A 6000-nucleotide genomic window follows, 5' to 3' on the forward strand; every position below is an offset into this window, starting at 1 on the left:
GTAGTGTATATATGTCCATGCCACTCTCTCACTTCATCCCAGCTTACCCTTCCCCCTCCCCGTGTCCTCAAGTCCATTCTCTACGTCTGTGTCTTTATTCCTGTCCTGTCCTGCCGCTAGATTCTTCATAACCTTTTTTTTTTTTTTTTTTTTTAGATTCCATATATACGTGTTAGCATACGGTATTTGTTTTTCTCTTTCTGACTTCACTCTGTATGACAGACTCTAGGTCCATCCACCTCACTACAAATAACTCAATTTCATTTCTTTTTATGGCTGAGTAATATTCCATTCTATATATGTGCCACATCTTCTTTATCCATTCATCTGTCGATGGACATTTAGGCTGCTTCCAGGTCCTAAACAGGAAGTTTTCTTTGCTAGGAGTTGCCAGTCTCCATTAGAAGATGGTGCTTATCCAGATAATCTGTAGCAATATTTCAAATTAAGTGACAGTTTTCTTTTTAAGTGAAAACTGTTAGCTTTGGCTGACTTTTTGGTAATCAAAGGACAAGAAGATCTGAGTTCTTATTTAACCAAAATAAAATAGTATTGATTTCCATCTTATTAAATATAATGGGTAAGTGTTTCTATTTTTACTATGTTTCTAGTTATTTTTCTTACCCATTGATATGAGACCTACATTTTGGACACGGATCCACAAACAATTCATCAAATTGCCTGATTGTTTCATGGCTCTATAAAATATTTATATTGTAATGAGTATAGTATACCTGACTCAGGAATACCACTGAATGAATGGATTTTTGATGAGAGTGCTTGTTGTAGTTTCCTAGGGCTACTGTGACAAGGGGTCACGAACTGAATGACACAAAGAACAGAAGTGTACCGTCTCACAGTTCTGGAGGCTGGAAGTCTAAGATCAGGGTGTCGGCAGGGTTCGTTCACTCTGAGGGATGTGAAGGAATATCTGTCCCACACCTCTCACGTAATTTCTAGTGGCCTGAAGCATTCCTTGGCCTGTAGATGGTGTTCTCCCTGAGTGTTCATGTTATCTTGCCTCTGTACATATCTCTGCATCCAAATTTTCCCTTTTTATAAGGACACAGTCATACTGGATTAGGGCCCACCCTAATGACTTCATCTTAACTTGAATATCTGAAAAGACCCTATTTCTGAATAAGGTTACATTCACAGGTACTGGAGGGTTAGGACTTCAACATATATTTTAAGAATACATTTTAAAGACTATTATTATAAAAAGTTATAATTATATATTATATATATAATTGTATATTATTATTATAACAGAAGATAGCTCTTCCTTTATATTTCCCAAGTTCTGTGAATCGTAATGTCTAAATCCTAATCATCTCAGCACTTTGTTTCCTCAGTTCTAAACACAGTTCCTTTACTCAGTAAAGGTTTATGGAATGAGTGAAGGATATTTTTCTGAAAATATGATCCACAGTGTACACTCCTAGATTGCAAGTGATATGGTTTAGAAAACTTCAGTAATTATTTCAAGATACCAACATATTTCTGGTTTGTTTTTAGTACCAGATCTCTATTTAATAATAAAATTGACATTCAAGGAGACGTAATGTTTAAGGGTACAATTCACAACCCTGCCACAATACTGTACCATCCTTTGCTTAGTGAGTTTATTGGTAGATTATATAGCTTCAAGAGTAAGGCAGCAAGTTATGCCTCCTGGAAACCAGCTGGTTTTGCTTTTCGCATGGTTATAGACTACTTACACTAACCAGTCATCTGAAATGTGGGTCATGCGAAGGGACAAGGAAGATGGTGAAAAGGAGTACAGATGGTCCAGCACCAGCCAGTTACCACCATTGGGAGAAATAAACCTCCAAGTCTTCTCTCTGCTTCTACCAATGCCATTTTTACCTTTAAAGAACTCTATCATAATGCTCTCATCATAATATTCTGAAATAACATGGCTTTGGCGCTCCAGATTTACTATCTTGGAGTGACTTAAGTATTGGGAAGCTGACTCCGATGACTTCAACATCAAAGAGTCATAGGATCCCAGAACTTTGAACTAGACGTAAGCTTATGCATCAGTTGGTTCAAAGTTCCAACGTAGTGCACAGAACTTTCCACAGCATCCTGCAAATGCTATTTTAAATGTGAAGAAATAAAATGTAACTGATATCTTATGATATAATATCAAGTAATAAATACTCAGTATAAAGATAAAAATATGCTGACTTTACACTCAAGAATTTATGCATGTTTCCGTTTAAAAAAATGGAAGGCTTGGATGTTCCAGCCGCTGTTTTAGGTGCTTGGATACAACATTGACCGAGACAGACACACTGACTCGCTTTTCTAGGAGTTTACAGTCCCTCAGGAAATGAACACTCAATTTCAATAAAGTGTGGAAAGTGCTACAAATGGGGAAGTTAAGAGTTTGACAGAAGCACGTAGCAGGACTCTTAAATTATTCTGGGGTAAGACAAAGTTTCCATGATGAAGCGATGTTTATGTGAAGATTGTAAGGATGAGGAATTAAGATTGGGGGGAGGTGGAGGAAAGTGTTCCTAGCAAAAGCTACAGTACACATCAAAGTCTGGAGGTCAGAGAGAGTATGTTAATGATGATTCTTGTAAAGAATACAGCAAGTTATTTCATATTCTATTTATCTTACTCAATTACAGTGTGACTAATAGTCATGAAGAGAGCTATATAGATAGAGAACACTTTCTTTTCAATGAATTTAATTGTGAATCATCGTCTATTCCTTTCATTTTTTTTACACCTTTCTCTTTACATCATCTCAATGAAATTTCTCAGGGGTTCCAGGGGTTCAAGGTCCCTCAGTTCAGGGTTGGTTGTATTAAAACTTTTATTTATTTCCTGAGTATGATCCCTGTGTTATCTCATATAATTCTCAGAACAATCTTGCCAGCAAGTGTTAATATCTGCAACTTGCACACGGGGAAACTGAGCCTCAAAGAAGTTAAATGGTACGTCCAAGTTCACAGATGGCTAGGACACCAGCTCCTGTCTGTCTGCCTCCCTAGCCCATTCTCTTTCCACCTGGCTTTACTGCCTGTAAATTACAGAGTGGACGGTGAGCGGCCTTGTTTGAGACATGAGTTAAGGTTTTTGAAATTGAAAGCCTTCAATTTCAAATGTCGAGACTTCTCTTTTTTATTCTCCCCTCATTCTAGGAAGTCTTCACTCCATTCTCCTATCCACGTGACTGCCTTTGAAAAACTCATCTCTACTAAAGGAAACTAGAGATTTCTTAAGCCCCCAATTGCTTGGTTTACCTGCTTTAATATTTGAAAATGTACACCATCAGGAAATTTGTTCCTTTATATAAATTCATTCCTTTATGCTTCAGTTTAAAACAAATGTCTCATTGATATACTCCAGAGCAGGGAAAGAACAGAGAGGAAAGGCAACTAATAATTCAGAACCCCAGTGCCAGGACCTGTGTTAGACCCTTTAAAGACATTAGCTCATTTCATCCTCAGCATAAACTGTAGGGTGGATATTATAATTCCCACTTAACAAGGAAGGAAACATTGGCACAGCTGCCTTAGCTGCAGAGCTAGGATTTGAACTCTCATTTGTAGGTATCCAAAGTCCATGATTTTTCTACTACACTATGCTACACTATACTGATCATTCATTTATTTCTTTCAAGATTTTTTGGCCATGCTGCATGGTATGCGGGATCTTAGTTCCCCAACCAGGAATCGAACCTGAGCCCCCTGCAGTGGAAGTGCGGAGTCTTTCATTCATTCATTCATTCATTTATTTATATTTTTGGCTGCATTGGGTCTTTGTTGCTGCATGCAGGCTTTCTCTAGTTGCGGCGAGCGGGGGCTACTTTTTGTTGTGGCTCGTGGGCTCTAGAGCGCAGGCTCAGTAGTTGTGGTGCACGGGCTTAGTTGCTCCGCGGCATGTGGGATCTTCCCGGACCAGGGCTCGAACCCGTGTCCCCTGCATTGGCAGGCGGATTCTTAACCACTGCGCCACCAGGGAAGTCCCGGAAACACAGAGTCTTAACCACTGGACCGCCAGGGAAGTCCCTCAAGATTTTCACTGAGAGATTCCATGTGGTATCACTGAGAATATTAAGATGAGAATTGAACTCACTCTTTAAGAAGACCCTTATTTTCTAACTGGCTCTGTATTGCTCATTGGTAATCTATTGCATTAGAGCCTGGTGTGTAATAGGAACCTGAATATTTGATACATTGCATGCGTATTTAATTTTTCACCCCAGAACATGTCCACTTGTCACCAGTATGTATGCACTTTGTATCATTTCACCTTTCTTCCTAAGTATACTACTTTGAATTTACTCTCATTATTTATTTGTCCTCCCTGGATGCAGTCATAGATCCATGTACCCGTGAAAGTCACTGTGTGTGTTCCCTGAACCTTGATTCTCTGCTCTGCAGGCCGTGCGCATCTGTTCTCCCGGCCCTATGGATGTGGCCAGAAGGATCGCGAAGGGGATGGGCCTGGCGGCGCTCCTGGGTATCCCGGCTGCTTGCCTTTGGGGATGGGCAGCTCCTGCTCCTGTAGGACTGCGCGTGCGTCTAGGACTCAGGGGCGGCGAGGCGGAAGGCAGCAAGTTCAGCTCCCCTCCGGCTCCTCTGCGGGTTATCGTGCTGCTCCCCTCATTTAACTTTGAGTGGGTGGGAACACGTCTGTGCCCAGTGTGGCGCCCGCTTCTCGCTATTTTGTTCTTTAAACCTTTCCACCTCCAGAGCGGCGGAGAGGCAGGGGAAAGGAGGCAAAGCCAAGGCCTGCAGGTGCTTGAGAACCATTAGGGCTTTTTGTTTTCTTTAGAGCAGTGGTAGCCTCTGTGCACTTTGGATGTCCTTGTCTCTAAACTGAGGAGCAAAAGTAGAAACTACCTTGGTTTGAAAATATTTTCCAAAGGTTTCTTCTGAACTCTGATTCACTCTTCTGTGTTTTCCCAGGTCCTAGGAGGATGAACTTGGTGTGCAAACTGGAGGGCTCAAGTACGAAGTCTCAGTTATATCTAACCAAAGCTTTTACACATGCAAGTGTTTAATTTCCATTATACCTGGGACCCCATTATTCCTGATAGGCCTTTGACATCCTCAGGCTTGTGACCTATGTTGGTCCCAAAATCTGCCATCTCTAACAATAACATTTAGGAATCTCCGACAACCTATGCTTGTGCTGTAATCTGGCTCCAGTTTGAATATACTTTAGATACAATTTTTCTGTATAGAAATATTTATCTGGGACTACTTTATTCCACCTAAACCAAATGAAAAACATGGAAAAGTCTGTGAATTGGTATTGTTAAAATTAAATACAAAATGGAGACCAGACTTGAAAATTCCCTGGCAGACAAAACCATTTAAGCCACAGAAGCAAAACTAAATGGAAATCATTTCATGAACATAAGTAAAAGTTAACTTAGGTTATTTCTTGTAAATGCCTCTGATAATCATAAAAGAAATGTGTTATCTTCCTAAATATGTTATCAGATAATCACTTTTAACCAACCCCCTACCCTCTGGAAACCCCCACTGAAATAACCAATCATTGTAAAAGTTAAACAACTTCCTCATTTTCATTTTATAAATCATCCTGTAACATCACATCCTTGAGCTTCATATCAGTTTTAAATTTGAAATCTCCCAGTTCTCAAACTGTTCTTATATGCAATAACTCTTACTAAATACCATTTACTGATCTGGTGGTTTTAATTTTGCTATTTCTGGGTTTTTAACAGTGTTATGGGCTGAACTGTGTCCTTCTAAAACTTATATGTTGAAGCCCTAATTCTTAGTACCTCAGAATGTGACTCTATTTGGAGACAGGATCTTTAAAGAGGCAGTCAAGTTAAAATGCGGTCATTAGAGTGGGCCCTAATCCAGTCTGACTCGTGTCCTCATAAGAGGAGGAAATTGGGACAGAGATGCATAGAGAGGGACGACCATGTGAGGACACAGGGAGAAGACGGCCGCCTACAAGCCAAGGAGAGAGACGTCAGAAGAAACCAACCCTGCCAGC

At 40.1% G+C, this 6000-nt stretch overlaps 1 long non-coding RNA gene across 3 annotated transcripts in view; it reads left to right on the plus strand.

Annotated features, from left to right (window-relative positions):
* LOC118895598 overlaps positions 1-5375 on the plus strand; it is a 39524-nt gene extending 34149 nt beyond the window's left edge. For 2 of the 3 annotated variants that reach the window (XR_005019978.1, XR_005019977.1), the window contains exon 3: positions 4932-5375. This is a non-coding gene — a long non-coding RNA (uncharacterized LOC118895598). Of the gene's footprint in view, positions 1-4403; positions 4551-4931 lie in introns of those variants that run through there. The other variant, XR_005019980.1, reaches the window with a different exon arrangement.
* Positions 5376-6000: the final 625 nt, after the last annotated feature.

The sequence above is a fragment of the Balaenoptera musculus genome, chromosome 5 (assembly GCF_009873245.2).
Source record: "Balaenoptera musculus isolate JJ_BM4_2016_0621 chromosome 5, mBalMus1.pri.v3, whole genome shotgun sequence".
NCBI classification, from domain to species: Eukaryota; Metazoa; Chordata; class Mammalia; order Artiodactyla; family Balaenopteridae; genus Balaenoptera; species Balaenoptera musculus.